Source organism: Podarcis tiliguerta (assembly GCF_965153285.1).
Source record: "Podarcis tiliguerta genome assembly, chromosome: 8".
In the NCBI taxonomy this organism is placed as follows: Eukaryota; Metazoa; Chordata; class Lepidosauria; order Squamata; family Lacertidae; genus Podarcis; species Podarcis tiliguerta.
In genome coordinates this window covers 40,968,175-40,990,462 of record NC_139541.1, presented here as the reverse complement: position 1 = coordinate 40,990,462, position 22,288 = coordinate 40,968,175, and the positions used below count along the sequence as shown (strand labels likewise).

The window sequence follows — 22,288 nt, the reverse complement described above, 5'->3', positions numbered from 1 at the left end:
GGGCAGTGAACATCTGTAGACAGTTTTATTAGGCACTCTAATGAGCTGCTATAACCTTTCCCCCAAGAATCTGACTTCTTAGGCTGCCAGCAGTATCCAGAGGCACCAGCATCTCCCTGCCTTTCTGAGAGTTAAAATAAACAGTTTTAGGTTCTTGTGTCTTTTACATTTCCTTTAAGCTGCATGTTTTGGCTGTGGGCCCAAGTGCCCAGGGAAAGCTTCCAGTGCTAGCTCTAAACCTTGCCACATGGTTCCCAGGATAAATGACCCTTTGAAAAACTAAGGTACCTGCATGGGTGGTTCCTTCCATATTCTGGACCTGCTAGGATTTCCCTCACTTCCTCTGGGGTCTAGAAGTCCCCCTGGACTGCCTGCAGGGAACAGTCACATCAACAGTGAAAATGCTCTTGTTCTGGAGAAGGGCCCCATTTCACCTCAGGTACAAAGTATTACCATCTGAATACTGTAGAAATCCAACAAGCCCACAACAGATGTATCATGCTGAAAGAAGATGTGCATCACTGTGTGCAAGAGATGAGGTATAGGATTTTCTTTATTGCGCAAGGAATGGCTTGTGTGATAAAGGAAGCCTTTGAGACCTGAAGTGATTTATCCTTTTGCACATGCAGATAGTCAATACTGAGGGGCAGCCACACTAATAACTTAGTGCAGGAAAGCCTTATGGACAATGATCTTGGTCAGCAGGAATTTGTATGTGCAGACGTGGGGAGCAAGAAGAGCAATCTGCAAGGAGGAGGTGATATACATATGTTTTAAATTGTACATTCATAATAATATTGGGGCTGTTATATGCAACCTGGCTTTCAATACTGTTTGCACCTTCAAATGGTTCAGGGTGATCATACTGCTTTGTTTGGAATAGGTGCATGTCCTATGGCTTCCTACTGAAATCCAGTACCTTTTCATACCACAAATGTTCCAGGGGTTTTATGACCTGCTTTTGTTGTGCTATATTATTATTATTATTATTAATCAAATTTGTATATCACCCTGCATTTGAAGATCACAAGGTGGTTCACAACATAAAAATACAAAATGAGAACACAAAATACATAATAAAAACAAGAACAAAAAACCCAATAACTCCCCTCCTATAAATATATTTGAAAGGACATAGTGTGAACTATAATGCAAGAGTTCCCCTCCAGATGGCAATAACACAGTAACATTGGGGAAGCATTCTACAAATAAAGTAGAATTATGTGCAGATGGTCTAGTATATATCCATCACTAATACACTATTATTGCTTGGATGACATGTTGCAGAATACACCAGCAAGAAAACTCCAGTTTGTAGGAGTCCCAAATCACATGCAAAATTAAAAGCCCAAGTAAACAAAAAATCAGATATGAAGACTCCTCTCTTTTAAATGTGGCCCGTCAATTCTGATTTGCATTTTAATTCTTTGCTAGGCAAGATGAAGGGAGGGAGTAAGTTTGTTGCTGGGTAGGTCCATACTTGTAACTAAACACTCTTAGCAGTTTTCCCCAAGGAGGAGGCTGAGGGAAAAGAGGAGATACTTTCAAGCCAGGGAACTCAAGAGCTTGGAGGGCTGCTAAAAGCACTTTTCCTGAAACTCAGAGCATTTTGAGATAAAGGTGCTTGTTCAATACAACTTCAGAACAGGACGATTCCAGGTCCCCAGAGCCACAATTGTTAATGCACCTTATGCTAGAGGCCCCAGCAAGCACCCACTTCTTCATTTTGCCATTTTACTGTCACCTCAGTATTTTCAAAACCCACTGGTTTATAGTGTAATTCTACTTAGAAGTAAGCCCTGTTGAATTCAACAGCATTTACAGTATTCAAGTGAGTAAAGGACTGCAGCTTAAGTCACCAGTGCTATTGGGTACATCATGGAGAGGTGGCTTGCTGTACCAGGTAGTCCAGTATTGTGAACTAGTAGAGGACCGTGGTTAATGGGAGAGAGTGTGCTAGTAAACCAAATGTGTTTCCTGTGCTTCCTTGGATTTCAGTGGAAAGCACAGAACCTTTGCACGTGAAGAATCTTGCAGCATCTTAGACACTGCAGGCTCAAACTCCACACCACAGGATACATAACAAAAGCAATATGAGACTAACATCCACTGGATGAAAAAAAATCTCTGCCCTAGATGTTCATTTTATGCTGTTTTTAAATTGCAATTATATTTAGCTGTTTTTGTTTGTAAATTACCTTGACATTTGCCAAAGGCCATTCATAAATTAATATATAGTTGCATTTTTTTATTTTGGGGAAAGTTGATGTAACTGACCTGTCCCTCCAACCCACTTCACACAGCCTGCAGCAGAAAGTGCTTTCATTTTCCTTGCTAGATTGGCTCTAGCTGCTGGGTGGAAGTGCAGGAGATTCTCTGAGGCACAGGCCCCAAGGGTGGGAAAGAGTTGGTTATTTTATCCCTCTGTTGCCGGAAGCCACCAACGTGTGACTCCCCAGCTGCAGCACATTTCGTTTCTGAAGCATGATGCAATTGGATGGCCTGGTCAGCAGTGCTTCCTTAACAAGCCTTTCAGCAAAGCCTTCACATAAAGCTCAGCCAATCCTGTGATTCTGGCAGATGCTTACTCATGCAGACTCAGCTGGGAGACCTCACTGTTCAGAAAGATTCAGTCAGAGTTTCAAGTTCCTCTCTCTCCACTGAGAGACTTAAGGGCTATACCAGGGTTCCCTTTACCATTCCATCCCCCTTTTTCTAGTGTGACTGGGAGCCAAAAGCATTTGCTTTCCCTGCCCCCTCTGGGCACTTTTTCTTATCACCATTCAAACAAGAGGAATAGACATCCCATGTAGCAGATCCTGATGCCTGTGTGTTGCTATCCCATTATGAACACTCCAAGCAGACAGATTCTGTTTTGCAGAATGAAAACAAGTGTGGCTGAAGTTTAGTAGCTTGCTTCTATGAGTGCTGCTCTCTTGATGCTTAGTGTGAAAACCTGATGGCCCTCTTACCCTGCAAGTCCAGTTAGACAAGATGTCATTGTTGTCTCACCACTACCCTGATGCTGGCTGCCGAGTCATCCAGCCTTTCCTGTCAACCACGGGCAGAAGACCCAAGCCTAGAGGACCAGCAACACATGCAGCTGCTCAGAGTAGGTGCTTGTCATAGGCTCAGGCAGTGAAAAGTGTGAAGATCTCACTCTTCATGTAACTTGCCTGTAATGTATAGGAGGAATATAACAACTGAGGGACAGCCAGGTTGCAGAATTGCAGGACCCCACTGCATAAACCTGCATAAAATTCACCTAATAACGAAAAGTGTGCAGTTCTGATTCTTGGGAGGCCCACTGATGTCAGAGCCTTCCTCTCCAGTGCTGATGGCTCCTCTGAAGCTCTAGCCTACTTGATGTCATAAGAGTTTTTAAAGGGGAGGATTTCTGGGAAGTGGCTGAGATCTAGAGGATTCTAAACCCTCCCACTCCCCTACCATACCCTCAAATTGGGAGATTTAAACATGTTTCAGAGTATCTCTAAACTCCCACCAACCCACTAGTTCCCCTTCCATTGGACACAATTAAAAACAACCAGGAAGCAGATGGAAACATCATTTGTTCCTCCAGTCTCACTTATGCTGATAGCTCAAGCTCAGATAAGGGCCTTAAGCTACCTTGATAACTCACACGTTAGGATTGTGGTCTACTTTGAACATAAGAGTCTGTTGAAGAGAATAGGACCTACAAATGCCCACGCTGGCTTTTGAATGAGAAATTCAGTATATGTCCTAAATAAAATTTTAAAATAATAAATATGCATATGTCTAGTGATGCAAAGGAGGTTAGTGCAATGTCCATAGAAAATTGTAGGCTATTACTAACTTCTGCTTCTATGGTAAGGAGATTTATATATATATATATATGTATTATTATTTTGTAAAAAATATTTATTTATTTATGGAACACCCATTATATGTGCTTTTCATTTCATGTGTAGCTTAAATAGACAATAAAATACCAAAATAGAATTTACAATAAAATAACACTTTTAATATTTAATAAAGAAAATTTACAAAGCAGGAAGCTAAACAAAACAAAAAAACTAAAACCAACAAAACACAGTAGCCAAAACAATTTAAACATGGCATCAAACACAGCAAAAGAGAGCTTGGTGGAAAAATTAGAGCACCTGATAGATTGTCATTAAAAGTCCTATGACAACAGGAAGGGCTTCTTCACCTATAACTAAAAAATCATGGAGTGTTGGTGCCAGGCAAACCTCTCTGGGGAAGGCATCCCATAAGCTGGGGTCTGCAGGAGGTCCTCACCCACAGATCACAGTGATTGGGTATATACAGGGTATAGTATTTCAGGTATCCTGGTCCCATGCTGTAAAGGACTTTATATACCAAAACCAACACCTTGAACTTAGCCCAGTAATAGTTTACAGAGGTACATTCCACTCCAACCCCCTATCAGCCTTAGAGCTGTCATGTGTACCTCTAATTTACCCTCAGTGGACTGAAGCTTAGTTGACTCTTTCACATTGTGGCACCTTCAATTGCCATTATTCATATTTTAATTAAGAAATGCACTCAGGATTCTGATGTCTGAAATCTATGTCAAGACAAATTAATACAGATCTACAAGTTGGCGGTAAAGGAAAGATGGGATGGTGCTCCTGTTTCTGCCTTCTGTAGGGAGACACACTAGCACAGGATTTTTTAAAGCCAGAAACTGGGAAGAGCAGTATTTGCCTCTTGAACAAATGGGGAGAAAGAAACAACAACAAAATATTTTATTTCTTACTCTCTTTGAAGAAACTAGAACAGTAATGCCAGGCTATCCCAGAAAGCACTTGTACACACACTCTCCAACCCCTATTGGGAAAAGCAGGCTTTTGAACTATCTTAACAGACAGCTCTGAAGGCACTCGCAATGGATTGGTGGATACTGATAGGATACAGTGAACACACAGCACAGCTCCAGCTAGCAGTAAGCACTTCCCGGAAGAATATCATTCAAGTGTGCTGGCTTAAGCAGCACGATGAGCAGACGTTTTCCTGCAGCATTGGCTCTCTTTTAGGAGAGGAGGAACAGTTAAAGACTTCAGACTTTTTGCTTTTTTGAGAGGACCTCTTACCTTCTTCCTTCTCCATTTTCTCAGCCTGGCAGCAAGAGCATACTATGCCAGGTAACAGGAGCATCTCTGGACTCATACCTTTTAGCTCTATAAGGGCTAGTGTGTGTATGGTGTTTGCAGGATTGAGACTTTATAGAGATATGGGGGAAAATATTCAGACTAGTGATCATTAGTCCACCATTCCAAAATATCTAGCTGTTCCACTAGAAAACTGCAGAACAGCTTCGGTTGGGAGAGAAGGAAATAGGTAGTACTACTTCTTTAACATCTAAGACAAAAGGAAAGCCAGGTTCAGCACTGTCCAGACCATAGCACCGGAGTACAGACCAGTTAGGCTTGCCTTTCAGCTAAGGCACCTGATGAAAAAAGTAGCAACACACACACGCGCGCAAAATCATTCAAAGACAGACGGGAAGCTGTCCAGTACTGACACAGACTTTCATAAAACTGCTGTGGGTAGGGGGGCATCTCAAAGCTTGGCACCTGCAGAATTATTGGCTTTGGCACTCAAAAAGCTGAGAAGATGCCACTGCCATCCAGGTTTCAGTTGATCGGAGGAATTGTTGGAGAATCTAGGTCTCTGTAAGCTACTTTTGTAAACATTATTACTCATCCCCCTGAAAAATAAGGGGGTTCTGTTTGCAGACAAGAAGACTTGCACATACACTTCCTCATACTACAATAAATAAATATTCTCCAAGTTTAATGTTTGTCCAATGGGTTGTGCATCTAGCAAAACTATATTAAAGCAATTCTTGGCCTCATTTGATTTGAGCTTTAGAAATAAGGCTCCAGAGAGAGATGAACATATATGATCATGAGCAAGGTACCTGCAGTATTGCATCTATCAAAAGCTAGGATGCATGATTTTGTGCAGCTAGGTATCTGCATGTCAGGTAATGAAAAGAGTGGCTATTAAGAGCTTCCCCATAGCAATACATATGTGTAATTTTTTTAATGGTTCAGGTTTTCATGCAGAAAAGCAATAAACCAGGTATTTCCCAGTTACATACAAGGACAGGCAGGCAGGCAAATATACCCAGGGATCTAACTCCTTTAAAGATTTATAGGATGTCTTGTGTGTGAGGCTGTGGTTTTGAAGGTAGCTTTAGGCAGAGAAGGACTCTTTTAAAATATCATTTGATAGGTTTACCAAATCAAGTTCTAATGGTACGGGGGAAGGGAGACTGCACCTTCAGCCTATAATTCAATCCTAGGTTTTAATTTAAATCCATATTTACTTAATTTTCCTTAAACAAACAGTGCAAACTCTTAGTAACTGTGCTTATTGGGATAAATTTTAAGTCGACATCAATATAATAATCAGACAGTACCAACTAAAGCTGTGTATAAGCAAAGACTTTGAATAAGAAAGAATTTAGCAAATATTTATACTGATTAAAGTTTTTTCTCCAACAATTAAAAATGTCACATTAAATATAAAATAGTTCCATTGTATTGTCGGCTGTCATACAAGGTCTGTTAGTAACAAATGTTAGTATAACAGGGATATTAGACTAGAAACAATACCCGATTGCTGCCTCTGTACAGTATGATATAGAAAGGTGAGGCGTAACTTAATTCACTGATAGCCACCCATTCTTATTGACTACGATACTATGTGCAGGGGGGGGGGGGGAGGATAGGGTGTTCATGAAGAAAAAAGTCTCTTTGAAGAGGCTAGAGAAAACTTCTCTCAAGAAGAAATGTAAACAGATCTTCTGCTGTCTTTCTGTACAAAAATGCAGATCCCGAGTCACAACACTTTAAGCAATAACACACTTGCTGATATAAATCAGCCTTCTGGTTTGAGGAGCTTTGCAACAGTCCATCTCTCCGGCTCCCCTCTTAAGATCCCAGTGGCATTTCTGCATCTCAGCCCCAGAGGCTGCTTTGACTTGCCATGTAGAGGGAAGCAGCCCTCAAGAGTTTCTGATCTGTGAAGCCCTCACATTAATACATCAGCTCTACTTATTTAACAGCAGCCATTTCCTTTTCCTCCCCTGTGATGTGGAGTTGATTTTGTTCAAACAAGAAAATTTCCAAATCAAAATACAATCAAAGCATTTATAGACTGTGCAGCTAAATTAGGAAAAGAAATGCTGAGAAGGCTGCATACTCCTGGTATTAGGTGTTGATTGCACATATCCATTGCAAAGGAGCAGAGAGAATAGGAATTCTGATAAATATGGTACCTTCAAATAGTTTACTAGTACCATGCCTAACACTTGTTTAGCAGCAACTGTTAGGAACTTTATACAGAAGTAATATATTACTAGCTTAGTGGCCATACATCTAAGTTGACCCACATTTTCACAGCATTAGATGTGTTTACTTTTGCAAGCTGCATTCTCGCTCCTTTGCTACATTTTCAAGCAACAATAACAACATTACTGTACATACCCTGAGGTGTCTTCCAGCAAGGAAGGTTACATCTTAGAAAAGAAGCTCAAGTCCATTGACCCCAAGGCAGTATAACTTTACCATGGCTCAAGGCAACAGGCAAGTTGAGCCAATAGAACTTTCAATCCTGTAACCTCTGGCTTAAGTGTACCCCTCCCCAGTTTAATTCAGGTGCGGGGGGGGGGAGCAGTCCTACATCCGAAAATAGCACAACATTGCAGCATTTCCAATAGCTTTTATTCCACAAGTTACTTCAATTTTTACCGTTTGATCTCTTTGTATAACTCAGTTTAGAGTGAAGAGTCAGTCTCATCCATGTTTGGGACTTTTATGGATCTCCTACTTCAGTTTACAGAGGGGGACTACGGTATATTCAGCCAAATCAGTGCTTGGCAGACCAAATGCCTTACAGCAAGAATCCCCACCTCACCTTTTCTATTTCCAGCACTTTTGTCTTAAGAGACAAAAAAAGCTAAATAAACTTGCTGGTTTTCACAAGGTGCTCCTACCTATGTAGCCATTTCACAAAAGAAAAGTTTGTCATTTCTTTTATTTTTCTTTAGGCAAATATTTAATTTGGGGGGGGGGGTGTCTTACAATGTGCCTTTTTCCAGTGTTAACACCACATTTTCTCTGAATGTATGTGTTCAGTTGTTCACAGCAGTTATAGTGAGCTGTCTGCTCACCCAGGAACATTTCTCTATTAATAAGTGTATTTTTTTAATTTAATACCCATCTGGCAAAAACTTCAAAAAATACAGCAGTTCACAAGGTGTATCAAGCACCTCTATTTGATCTCTGAGATACTATTGAGCCCACATCATTTTGGGCTATTTTGTTCTCTTCTGCGTTAGGAAGAAGAAAGCTTCCAATTTCTTCCATCCTGCCTAGAAGTCAGAGCTGTTCTTCCACCTCTGCTTCTGGCACCTGCCAAAGCTTAAACCCATAGTTAGCCAGGTTTTGATTATCTCCCCTACACCTTTTCCAGAGGCAGCTAAAAATGCCCCAGAGCACACCACTCTTTTGCTACTGCATATTAACCCTTCTTCTGCCTTAGTGGTAAAAGCAGCCTTCTATTTAGGGCAACTTAGATCTGGAAATCAGAGCAGAACAAGACTGCAAGGGGGGGGGGGGTGAACAGCTGAGAAAGCCAATTAAAGAATGATGCTTGGATCATCGTATTAATTGTACAGACAGATGTGCTTTGGCATGTTTACACTGATAGAATCCACATGTGAAAGGAGATGGAAGGACTGCAGTACACAAGCCAGCTAGCTGGGCTGAGGCACATACAGACAAACTGGGGATGGAAGAGGTGCCCATGATCTCTGGATAAGACACTATTTGCAGCAAGATTAAACACCCTACACCTCCCCAGATGTTCTCTCGCTTCCTTAGTAGAAACCCAAGCACTTTGGTTTGGCCCCCATCCCTGTCCCTTTTCTGCAGAGCTCAAATGCCAAGAGTAGTAGGAGGCATTCCTGCTACACAGATTGATCATCAATTTGGATTTCCTTCCCCAGGGATGAGGGGCACAAACTATAGTTGACAAACTGAAAAAATGCACCCAGGAGCGTCCAGCACTCTCATTTCTTGAAAAATTATTTTTTAAAAAAACATTTTGCCATCAAACTAAAACAAAGAGAAAACAAACGTGTGGGTACCAAGTACCCGAAAGCGGTCACATAAATATCTGCAAGGCAGACACGGCACCTCCGCACGCCTCCTACGGATACATTCACCATTATGCATACTTGTTATCACATACACACGAATAGTGGTTGCAGAATGTCTCGAATTAAATACGTACAGTTTTAATCTGTTAGCTAGCATCTAAAATACCGAGAAAGCTCCGTTCGTTCGGTGCATTCGCTGCGACACGTTCTAAAAAGCCACCCAACCCCAAAGGAAAAAGCCGCTGAAGGATGCGTGCCTGTCCCAATTCGGCAGTCCCCGTTTACCGGTTGTCTTTGAGCAAACAAACATGTCCAGAGCCGGCCTCGCCACCCCAGCAGAAATGCAGGAAGCTGGAAGGGGAGGCAGAACGGCGCCCTTCCGAAAAGGGAATCAAAGCGCGGCGGAGGGCAGAAGATCTCCGCTCCAGCGGCTCCCGTACTTCCACGCCAGCCGCCTTGCCGGACTTCTTCGGCCATTCCGGGGGGAAAGAACTTGGGTGGTGAGGCGGGGAGGAAGCTTCCTCCAAAGGCTCCAAACCCGGCGGCTGGCCGAAGCGACTCAGCGGGGCACGAGGAAACGGCGCAGCCCGTTACGGGGGCCGCGAAGAAGCGACCTTTGGTGGGGAACGCAGGAATGCAGCTGCTTCCTCCTGCGGCGACGGCACACCCGAAGCCCGAGAGACGAGCAAAGCCGGCCAACTCGGGGGCCGAGGATCGGGGCCGCGGCCAAGTTGGGCTCCTCCCGCCGAGCAGCAACTTTCTCGGCAACTTCCCGCCGCCGCCGCTGCAGCCCCGTCCCACCGCGGGGGAGGGGACGAGGAGGCGGCCCTGCGGCCGAGGAGCCCGATGGAATGCGGGGGGGGGGGGTAGCGGCCCGGACTGGTCCCCGTTCCCTCTCTCCGCCTTCCCCCCTCCCGGTTTGGGAGAGCTTCCTCCTTTTCTCCTCCCTCTGGCCCTCCTGGCTGCCCCGCCGGCCCCCCTCCTATCTCCCTCCTCACTTGCCCGCTCCCTCCCGCGCCTCCTCCCCCTCTCTCCTCCTCGCCGCCGCCGCCACCCCCCCCCCCCTTTCCCTGCTTCGCTCGCGCGCTCCCTCCCCCGCCGCCGCCTGGGCTGAATCTTATTGATCCAGAAGGTGGCTAATTAGCCCTTCCCGTCGTGCCTGGGTAATGAGGCACATGCGCACTGCACTAATCAGCCATTTTTTGCAGGAAACTAATTAGCAGAATAAAGATCCAAAGAGTTTTTTTTCTCCCCAATCAGCAGATCTGAGCGCGGGCGCTTCCTGCTCCGGCCGCCCCGCCAGCCCGGCTCTCGTTCGCTCGCCTGTCCGGGCCCCCCGCTCGCTCGCTCGCTCGCCCGCCCCGCTTCTTCCTTCCTCTGCTCGCTCGCTCGCTCCGGGGGGCGCCCGCCCGCTCCCGAGAACGATGCTGCTGCTGCTGCTGGGCAGCGGCGGCAGCAGCAGCAGCAGCAGCGCCGGCGACGCAAGTGGAAGCGGCTCCCGCCTGGCTCTGGCCCCCGTCGCTCCTGCTCCGGTCGCCGCCTCGTCCCGTCACCGCCACCCCGGGCTCCTCCTCGGAGCGCGCCGATCCTGCAGCCTTCATGGGATCTGTAGCCCCGCCGCCGCCGCCTTCTCCCGGGATTAACCGCCTCGCCGGAGCAGCAGCAGGAGGGGGAGACGAAGAAGAAGAGGAGGAAGGAGGGAGGACGCCGCCGCCAGCCGCGTAAGTGGCAACTTTTCCGCCGCCCCGCCTGGGCTGCTTTGCATGGGGCTGGCCCGGCCAGCCCCCCGCCTGGATCGGGGCCCCCCCGGCAAACTTTGTGTCCCTCGCCCTCGCAGGTGTTTCGGACCGATCGCAAGCAGGCAGGAGAGAGAGGCGGCCCACGAGGAGAAGAAGGAGCTGCCCGGGCTGGGCTGGCCGCCGGTCAGCGGCGAGGCGCGGAGGAGAGTCCGGCGGGCGGGCGGGCTGCCTCTCCGCTTTGCCTCGCCTTGGCAGGCAGGAGTGCCTCGGCGCTCGGCTCGGCAGAGGGTAGATTGATCGGCCCATCTGCATAATCGATAGGGCAGCGAAGAGGGTGGCCGGGAAATGGCTGCGATGCCCGCCCGCCGCCGCGGCTCCCCTCCGCCGGCCTCCTCGCCGCGCTTCCCGGGGAGGCAGCCCCTACCCCCTGCTCCGGAGGCGGTGCCCAGGCACGCTGCCTGCCGACATGTCACCGGAGCCCCCGAGCGCCCTCGGCCCAGCGCTCTCCTGCCTAGGTAGGGGGCACCCGGAGAGTTGCAAGCAGGAGTCCCCCCCCCGCGCCCCAGTCCACTCCACCCTGGGGCCGGCCCCCTGTGCCTTGCTGGCTTAGTGCTGAGGAGTCGTCGTTCTGCGCTTATCTAAATATTTGCAACAGCGCCTTTTTCCTTTTTTCTTTTTTGCTGTTTCCTCTGAGCAAACCGAGTCCTTTCCGCGGGGAGGGTGGTGGTGGTGGTGAAGACCAAATGTCCGGGGGTTTGCGGTGGATGGTGCCAAGTGCGTCTTTCGCCCAGACCTTTGTTTTGGGTTCTGAGAAGTACCGACCCAAACTACCCATGGAAGCCGCTCCCCAGCTCGCCGTGGTCGTCGGGTCCTGCCTTTGGGGACGCCTTCCTCAGGGGCCAGGAATCCTGCCGTTGAGCTGAACAGGCTGGCAGCTTAGGAGGGGCAGAGGCTACCTAGAGGAATATTTCTATATTTTGGTTTAATTTTTATCTTGCTGCAGGAAGAGGGGGAAGCCCCCCTTCCCGAGCCTTGAAATTTAAGCAAATAAGGTTTGGTTTCCATATCTTGTTACAAAGCAACTTTGAATACGTAGGACATAACGCAAGACCAGCTATTCCAGTTACAGCAAACTTAGAAAGAAAGGAATGTTTCTGTCCTCATTTATTAGAAAGAGATGGGACAGGGGGAACAGGTTTTTTTTTTTAGCTATTACGAATTGAAATGTTTATGTAGATCGTAGTGAGCCGTTTTCTGATGTGTATGTGAGCACCCCCCCTTCCAGTTAAAAAACTGAGGGAAGATTGCTGCAAGCAACACACTTTATGTATTTTTGTTCCATGTCTAGGAGGAGTGTTGGCAGGCATTATGTGGTTTTCAGTTACACAATATGTTATCATAGTTTTTAATCACTAAATTATTGCAGTGGTTATAGATTTACAGTCTTAAGGTATTGCATAGAAAAGCAATGAAAGCTTGGTATTAATCTGAGAAGTGTACTTTCTATTCATCTATATTCAAAATACTCCTGTACATTTTTAGTGGTTTTACCTCTTCTTATATATAGTAAGTTTTTATATGTGAAAATCAGTGTATGTGAGAAAGATAGGTGTGTGCTTTGTGCACATGTATTTCCTCAGCGTTAGGTAGCTAACAGTTCCCATACTAGCCATGGGTATCGCAGGAGTGAGGTTTGGACCCTTTGTCAGGAGGATTATCGTTCAGGAGGCAAATGAATTACCCATACTTTATTTTTCTTTCTTTCTTTTCATAAACTACCTGCATTGAAATCAGCTCTGATTGGAAACAGCTGTGCCCTGTTTTTTGTTTGATGTTAGTGACAAAGTGTGGCCTTGCATTGCTGTCCGCTGCAGCCTCTTTTATTATTATGTAACTGAATACTTGCCAGTATTAAGAATTCAGTATTAACAACCTGGTTTCACTGTCTGGTCCTGTATGAAGTGAAATGCTGGGCTTGGTTTTGGTTATAAACAGCAATATGAATGCAACATCGGCAGAAGGGAAAACTCAGTCGAGGAGAGCTTGCGGCCTCCTCTGCTTTGGCATACTTGTGCCCCCCCCCCCATTCCGACGATGACAGTTGCAATCCCTTATTTTTATTCTGTTGGTGCTGTGTTACTGGTATGTTTCATGGCGTTTTGTGAGAGGTCTCTTATGGAAAATATTTAGAAGTTTGTTTTGTTTTGGTCTCTTCTAAACAGGTCCTCCAGTTTGCTGATGTCATTTCCTTTCCTATTTGAACTGTTGTGCCTCCTCCAGTTTTCAGCTGGAGCCTGCGGAGGCATGTGGAAGTGCAATTGCAGAGCATGTTCTGGGTTCAAAGGCTGAGGGTCGTGTGGTGCATTTTCATCACTCTGTGGTCTCAGGGTCTGGCTAAACATTCCAGCATCAACTTTGTGGCTTGTCCTTGGGCCGCCATGTCAGGCAATGATTCATTTCAGTTTCCCTTTCTTTCTTTACATTTTTCCCTCCTCCACATCTTTAATTCTCTCTTCTGTTCTCCTTCTCCACCCTTTTTTTTTTAAAGGTCCAATGACAACTTCAATTCACTTGCAAATCGGAGGCCAGCATTAGTGGGGCGCCTGCTGTGAAAAGAAGGAAAGTGTTTCAGGGTTTCTCCCCCTCCTCCCTCCACTTCTGTTTCTTGTCTCTATTTGAACATAAAATGCATTTTTTCTCCTTTGCTTTTGGTCAGTTGACTTTCTTTAGAGAGTAAAATCAACTCTGACACTCGGACTATTCTCTGCCTGGAAGTAGGCGTTTGTCGGTAACGAAGAACTGCGGGAAGGAAAAGCAGCTTCTCTTCTGCGTCTGAGAGGGCTGCTTTGTTTTAATTTTAAAAATGTTCTCTGTATATTTGGCTCTGAGGAAGAAGAGCTGCTAGGAAGTTTGCTTTTCTGCATCTGAGCAGAGGGGAAAATGAAGTGGCCTTGACACTTGACTTGATGGGAAAACCCCAGGTCACTTTCCATAGTGCTGGCCTTTTGTTCCCGGGAACTGAGCTAAGGTGCTTTTCAGTCATACCAAAGAAATCTCCGCACACAGCCTTCCCATGGTTATTGTTGGTGCACATTAAGCAGGGAGCCACTTGGTCCCGGATGAAAAGTGTAGACCTTTGTCCAGCCTTTTAAACTCTTCCTCTTTCTCACTTTCTATCCCCCCTCCCCCCCTCCTTATGATCTTGTGGCATTTCGAGTTGAGGGAAGTTAATGGAATAGATTCCCTTAAAGAAGACTGGCCAGTAGTTGAGCAGCTGTAGAGGAACCGCTGCCTCCAAAGCAGGTGCCTGGATAGGGGCCTGCATTGTTGTTGCTCGATTACCGCACTCGCTTTTTATGAGGAATGTGTTGCGTTACAAAGGCATGAGCAGGGTTGTGTCCTAACTTGATTTTAAAGCGCTGGGTAGCGTATGTTTCAACACTGTAATCCCCGATGAGTGCATGTATCCCCCAGTTCTGTCGGCTTGAGATTGGCACTGGAAATTCAAGGAGGCAGCTGTATTATTCTTGGAGTATTTCTGGTGTGGTAACTCAGCATTGATTAGCACAAATTTGGGCTTTTCCAGAAAGACAATTTGGGAGGGAAAACTCAAAATCTCTCATTTATTCTACTACAACACAGCTTTACCAGTGTAATGGTTGTGGCAATTGAGATGACTGAACAAAGCAAAGACTTATTTTCTCTCTCGTTCTTCATTCCGCATTTTTTGGGCGGAGGGGGGGGATGTTCATGGGACCCTCTCTTTACTCATATTTGTATTTGGAATTCTCCCAGGAGTGAACTAAGCAATTTAAGGTGCCTGCCAGTGCAATCTGAGTGCAATCTGAAAAAAGAGTCTTGCTAATTAAGATAAATTTTCCAGAATGGTCTTGATTTAATTTTATCTTATTTTCTGAATTCTGTTCTCTTTCTCCCTGATGTTGCAATCCTATAGGCTGTGTTTCTACCTTGTACTTCTGTACTGTGAAGGGAGGGAAAGGGAGCCAGGTGAGAAATTCTTTGTTCAACCAGTCTTTTCAAAACCAGATTTGTTTTCCTTGATTTTTTCGCCCTGAGATTGTACATTTCTGAAGTAACCAATCCACAATACAGTTGTTGTTAGATGAACGTATCAGGATGGAAGAATGGGGATCGAAACATCTGCATACAGGCCCTGTGCAGTGAATACTCGTGGTTTTGATTAAGTGGTTTGTCTGGGAAATCCTGATGCTGTGTAGCGCTGGGGTGGGCTTGGTACCACAGTCTGTACCTACAAAGAGCTGCTGGGGTGACACGTCTGTAAAAGCTAAGAAACTAAGCAAATGTTTTGTAATGTGATAGTACACCATTGTTTATGTATCGTTGTCACTCACTTTTTTGTTTTTTAATGATAAATAGCTATAAACTCAATTGTGCTGGGAAAATATACCTAAGAATAAAAATTTGGAGGCTAATGAACACTGTCACCTAGTTGAGGGGCTGTTCTGCAAGTGAGTCAGTACGCACACAGTGGGTGTGTGGAAAAACCCAGCTGGCATAGTTTGAAAAGAGAATGGCCGACCTTCTAGAGAGCTCTTAGGGAAGAGAGGAGAAAAGGGATTGTCTGGTCCACTTGTGCTCAAGTTCAGAGGAGCGCTTTGTTGTTTTGGGTTAGAGTTCTGGCACTGAAAAGAGGCCTCGACCATAGGCACATTTTCTTGCGAATTCCCCCAGGACAACTGTCAGTCAGTGAAGTGGTTATCTCCACAGCAACCACAACTTAAAGCACAATGGTGATAAAAGCTAGGGAAATATTGTATATGTTTTCGTGGGGTGCTGTAATATGCAGCTGGTGCATAGTTTCCCTTTAAACTTTCTTCCACCTTGGGTTTTCAGGCTGGGAAGATCTGCTTTCAAGGGGCAAAAGGATAGCCATGGCAACTGCTGGATTACCCGCTTGCCTACTATAGGAGCTTGCAGGATGCCTGGAACAATCTATATCCTGGAGATTTGGTGGCTATTTCCACTACTGGCTCTGAAGTGGAAGAAGTGGGTTTGGTGACTTGTATTTGGCCATGCTCTTGAGTTGGGAATTGTTGGTGGTTAGCTTCTGAATTCATCCTTTTAATGATTTGGGGATCTTGGTCAGCTGTTTGGATAGTGTTGTCAAACTGCAGAAAGCACCTAGTTAACTAAACATTAAAGCTGCACAGTTAAATTTCACATCACCCTTAATTGCACAGTTTCGTTCCCAAGTGGCTGAAGAACGTATAGCTCTAATCCTTGGATTTTGTGGTGTTTGTTTTTCAGAAGGCATTTCAGTTTGATAAGGGTTTGGATGCATATTCTAATTTGGGGTAGGGTTGGAAAAGAGTTCTCAGAAAAATCCTGTAGATTGCTGAATTTCTGGACATTCCTTAATAGTGCTAGTTGTGCCCTGGAAAATCTGTTCTTAGATATAGTCCTGGGTGTTGCTCACTCATTGCCTGAGCTCTTTTTGTGGTCTGCTTAGTTTCCCCCTGAGCTTTCTTACTCCATCAGAAGGACATGAGAGACCTCTGAGAAGAGAATGTAGTGTATGATGTATGTATCAGTCAGCTGGTGGTTAAGAGTTCGTCTCTGTTGCTCAAGGTGTAAAATTGATGCTTCTTTGAACCCTAAGTCAACTGTTGCAAAAATATACCAGTTTTTATCCTGCTCCTTAAGCCAGGTGCATTACTGCTATTCTCTTACTGAGTTCTGTAGAAATGGACAGAGACCTGCATTGGATGAATAAGTGTCTCTCCAGGCACAGTAGTTCTTGTGTGTGGGAGTGTGTCAAGAGGCTGGTTGGACTTGTAGAGAAAGGCAAGAAGCAGACTGCATATGACAATGGCTTGCAGAAGGGAATGTGTCAGGAGAATCGTTAGAGGTCTTCTAGTTTAGCGCTGATGAGCCGTAAGAGCATTTGGGAGTGTCTTCTGAATGGGAGGGGTGAGCCCTTATCCTCTTAAAAAAGAAGGTGGGCAGTGGGCATTCTGCCGATGCAAAATAGGGTGACTGATGCTCTAAAGCTTCCACAACCCAAGGTAAATTTGAGGACTAAATAGGCTGGGGAGACTTGAGGCCCCTTGTCCTGTTTCGTAGAGCCCGGTTGGCTTTGTGAGCGAAAGCACATGCTTGCTGAAGGAGCCCTTGATTGTTGTGTACCCACCATCCTTGTATCAGAGCCCCTCACTGTGCCAGACAGAACTGTAGATGTCAGGCTTTGCACAGCAAGAAGAGCAGGCGCTGAGGGAGAGATGAGCAGAGGAGCAGCAGGGCTGGGAGCTTCAAATTAACCTTCTGCTTTGTTGATGTCTAATGTGATTCTCTCCCCCCCCCCCACATTGCATGCTAGCAAATTGAGAGCCTGATTCAATTTACATAAAGCTCTTAGGGGAGGCAGTTTGGGCCTCAGGAAGACCACACTTGGGCAGCAGTGTTCTCAGGCACATCTCAGCTATATGTTCCACACAATGGTACAGGTCTAGAAAAGAGGAAATTCAGGTGCCAACCTCCAGCTTGTGGTGACTTGGGTGACAGACCAGTCATCAAGCGTGTGTGTGTGTTTGTGTTCATAGCTATAGCCTGCTGCAAATTTCGCTTTGTCAGATTCCTTTTGACTTTACTCTATCCTGCTAAACTGACACCTTTCTTGTAAATTCTTTTGCCTTCTTACCATTCATATTTTCAAGTACTCATCAACCTTGAAAATTCAAGTTTTTGGCCTTGTCCCTAGCGTGGTTGTTTGGATCAGTTTTAGATGAACGCTTGTTGTCTGTCTTCACTCTGGTGCATCAAATTTCTCTTGAGAAGGTGGTATATTGTAGCTACTGCGGGAACCTGCAGTGGAAATTGATTATGTACTAATAGCATTTGTCTATAACACTACAGGGCTGTTTGTGACGGATGCTTTCACACAACCTGACATTTCAGTTGTCAGTTACTGTGCTGTCTTCTGTGTGTGAGACAGCAGCCCCTGCTACACAGTAAAAGCCCTTTAAAACCTCATTGCCAGCATTCAACTTGTCTATTTTATTTCATTCCTGTGAAATTTGACAAATGTGTCTGGGTGGTAGAGAGAGGCTTCACAAGTAGCAGTGCTCATTTCTGCTCTAAGATCAGATGTAATCCTGGACTTGATAAGCCAGTTATTGAAACCTAGTCCTGCTATTCTCCAGTCTGGCATAAGCAGCTTTTAAGGCTGGTGGAAACAGCTACCAGGCAAAGTAGGACCAGGACTGGCTTCACAGTCCAGCCTGTGCATTAGTTGATCAGGAGCAGCAATGGAGGAGGAGGAGGAGTTGGGTCATTCTCATCTCTGAGTTCAGCAAGGGATGGTATTCCATGTTAGCTGGTCCCTACCAGAGCTGTAAGGGACACAGGTGGCGCTGTGGGTTAAACCACAGAGCCTAGGACTTGCCGATCAGAAGGTTGGCGGTTTGAATCCCTGCGACAGGGTGAGCTCCCGTTGCTCGGTCCCTGCTCCTGCTAACCTAGCAGTTCGAAAGCACGTCAAAGTGCAAGTAGATAAATAGGTACCGCTCCGGCAGGAAGGTAAACGGCGTTTCCGTGCGCTGCTCTGGTTCGCCAGAAGCGGCTTAGTCATGCTGGCCACATGACCCAGAAGCTGTACGCCGGCTCCCTCGGCCAATAAAGCGAGATGAGCGCCACAACCCCAGAGTCGGCCATGACTGGACCTAATGGTCAGGGGTCCCTTTACCTTTTTACCAGAGCTGTGCTCATTTGGAAGGACTGGTCTTTCTGCCCTGCCTATGGGCTTAGTAGCTGTTGATGGTGGTAGTAGTCTTGGTGTTGAATTTGGTGAGAAATGCTTACTATCTTTATTCTCAATAGCAAAGCTGGCCAACAAAATACAGTCATGCAAACAGCATGCCTCTTCCTCAATAAATTTATTCCCCCACTTGGCTTCAAGGGCACATTAAATGTGGTTGTTTTCACTTGCTAACTAAAAGAAAGGGGAGGCAGGTGGTCCTTGCTGGGGTGGGGATTCCAAAGGATAGCACCAGAACAGAAAAGGCCCTTGCTCTGGTTACAGACCATGGCCTTTAACTATGACCTCAACACATAGAAGGATCCATATGGGAGTTGGTGGTATTTTAGGTATCCTGGCCTTAGAGGTCATCAGCAGTCTAAAGTCTATGCAGTTCTGTAAGTAGGGATGTAACATATTTTGAGAAGTCCCCATTAACACTCTGACAGATGTGGTCTGGACCTGCTGTGTGTGGCTATCGCGTAGCTACAGGGCGGGGCGGGGGCTAGCTGGGGTTTTTTTTGCCCTGGGTGAAGCCTTCAGAAGGGTACCATTAAGGCTCCCACCCCCCACCCCCCGTGTGTGCACGCGCAAGTGTGTGTGTGTCTGCCAAACGGGGTTTTTGACCTGAGTGAAATATGGATGGATTATGCTAGGCATAATGGAGTATTGTGAACTTACTTTTTATAAGCATGGATCCTCAGATGCCTGGGTTGTGTATGCTGTTGGGCATGAGAAGTACCTCACCTGCTTTTCTTTCTGAAACATTCTATGCATATGGGGCAGGGTGCCTGGATTTTGTAAGGAAGGGAAGATCAGTAGCAGCCACTCTGGTTTCATACATACAACTGAATGTAGTGTGGAATATGCTGCTAGGGATGTATAGACAACCACTCACTACAGTAGACTAGAGCATTAACTGTAGCTATTGTGGTGCATGGGAGAAATTTCCATGACCCAAAGTGTCTGTATATCACCAGTCATGGGTATGTACAACCAGAAATGTGGGATTTTGCAGTGAATTTTGAATAAGAAAAGTTTCTGGTATCCTGTATTCAGTAAACAAAGCTAGCAATTTTCAAGCTGCCAAGCTTGCCTATTACTGTATTTGCTATTAAAATCTATTCATTATCAGTTTAAAATTGTGAAATGGAAAATTATTATGAATAGGTAGAGTACATTAGATTAATTTAGTGTGGGGCTTCCCTTGGAATTGGTCTGGAATAAATAATAATAATAATAATAATAATAATAATAATAATAATAATAATAATGATGATGATTTATATACCACCCTATATCCGGAGGTCTCAGGGTGGTTCATAGAATAAAATCAAAATATAAAACCACAAAATACATAATCAAAATAAAAACAACTCAATACCCCCCCCCCCCACTTTTTAAGAGGGCATAGGATGATAATCAAATCAACCAAAGGCCTGGTTAAAAAGGAACGTTTTTTCCTGGTGCCTAAAGGTGTATAATGAAGGCGCCAGGCAAACTTCCCTGGGAAGAGCATTCCGCAGATGGGGAGCCACTGCAGAGAAGCCCGTTGCCACCCTCTGGACCTCTCAGAGAGGATGTACACAAAGGGCCTAAGAAGGTGATCTCAGGGTCCAGGTAGGTTCATATGGAAAGAGGTGGTCTTTGAGGTATTGCGGTCCTGAGCCGTTTAAGGCTTTATAGGTCAAAACCAGCACTTTAAATTGGGCCTGGAAGCTAATTGGTAGCCAGTGCAGTCGAACCAGGATCGGTGTAATATGCACAAACTGTCTTGCTCTGGTGAGCAACTTGGCTGCCGAATTCTGCATTAGTTGAAGTTTCTGAACTGTCTTCAGAGGCAGCCCCTACATATAACGCATTGCAGAAATCTATCCTTGAGGTTACCAGAGTACAGTGGTACCTTGGGTTATATATGCTATAAAAAGCATTCCCAAGCAACACCCTCTGGGAACAACCATCCAAGGAGGACTGGAACCACCGCAAAGCAGTGCCACCCACCCTTCGTTCACACAGATGCTCCAGAAGGATACCGTGGTTGATGGTATCGAAAGCCGCTGAGAGTTTGAGAAGAATTAACGGGGATATGTTTTCCTTGTCTCTCGACAGAGGTAATCATACAGGGTGAGCAAAGCAGTTTCTGTACCAAAACCGGGCCTAAACCCTGATTGAAATGGATCCAGAAAATCAGTTTCGTCCAAAAGCACCTGGATATGGTTTGTAGCTGGTGGAGAATTCAATAACCAGCTTGTTGAGTGGGGCACCTGGATGTGCACATATTACATCTATGCTGAGGAAACTGCAGTGGCTGCCGATCAGCCATGTTCAATGTCTTCTTGTTAACGTATAATGAACAGTTCTGGACAAGGTTACCTAAAATGTCGCATGTAGACCTGTAAAACACTTAGATTATCTGGAGAAATTCTTATCATGGGTAGTGTACCCTATAGCATATCATAGGGTAGTGACCTTCCAAATATGCATTTTCTGCTGTTGCCTTTGAACTACAACACGTGCTTCTCACCTCTCTATGTGAAGCAGCAACCAGCAGTTGCTTCAGTTTTCTTGTTAAACACATATCCCACCCCCACCCCCGGCTTTCTGTGACCTTGGAATCAGAACTTGTTTTTAATTGTTAGAATTCCTCGAATTCCTTTTTTTTTTGTTTTTATATGCTTTAAGACTACTGTTTTACCAGTTTTATGCTGTATTTTTGTTTTAGTGATACTGTTGATTGTATTTATGTTGTGTACTGCTTAGAGATTTTTTAAAAAAGTAAGCAGTTTATAAATGCTTTTAAAAAAATTCTATGGAAAAATTAAGCACTGGATTTTTTTCCTGTCCCACATTGCTGCATAACCCACACTTGTAACTGAGAATGATCCTTATCTACATTTTTTTTTAAGGGCCCTGCCCATCTCCAGTGACTTCATCAGCTGGAGCTGTAATTCCCAAGATTTCTCCCTCAGGGAACATTTGAGTGGCCTGAAAAAATGGTTTTGGAGTCAGAGCAGCACAAGTTTCCTTTTTGTATTAACTGTGGATTCTGGCCTCCTAATAAAGGAGTCATGTCGCCCTTCCTCTTTCATCTCTCTAGGCCAGCCACCCTTATTTCTACTCTTATGGGGCTTTTTCAGGGGAATCATTAAGTAAAAGATACTTGAAGCTGTAGTTTAATTGATCTTTATTTTGATGGGAGGGGAAGAATATATATTTCCCAGCGGTGCTCAAGTCACCTTGGATCACCTTTGTGGTCAGAGTAGCTGGTTCTGGCAATGAATCTGTGGGTTTGTTATGATTAGAAAAATAGGTATAGGTCTTGGGAGCCTTGAGCCTGTGGGCAAAGCTCAAAAGTAGCTGGAGAGCAAATAGGCTATTAGGATGTCTGTTGAATACAGTCCCAAACAAGACAAAAGCGTCTAAACACCAGCATAAGAAACTATATAAAGGTAAAGGTACCCCTGCCCTTGCGGGCCAGTCGTGTCTGACTCTAGGGTTGTGCGCCCATCTCACTTAAGAGGCCGGGGGCCAGCGCTGTCCGGAGACACTTCCGGGTCACGTGGCCAGCGTGACGAAGCAGCATCTGACGAGCCAGCACCA

General features: G+C 45.3%; 1 protein-coding gene across 21 annotated transcripts in view; it reads left to right on the top strand.

Annotated features, from left to right (window-relative positions):
• Positions 1 to 22,288, top strand: part of ZFHX3 (zinc finger homeobox 3) — a 395,772-nt gene that overhangs the window by 216,242 nt on the left and 157,242 nt on the right. For 4 of the 21 annotated variants that reach the window (XM_083452366.1, XM_083452362.1, XM_083452365.1 and 1 more), the window contains exon 1: positions 10,238 to 10,896. The exons of 14 other annotated variants lie outside the window; for them this stretch is intronic. The gene's annotated coding sequence lies outside the window, so the exon portion shown is untranslated. Of the gene's footprint in view, positions 1 to 10,237; positions 10,897 to 11,307; positions 11,430 to 22,288 lie in introns of those variants that run through there. 3 more of the 21 variants (XM_083452369.1, XM_083452370.1, XM_083452363.1) reach the window with 2 other exon arrangements.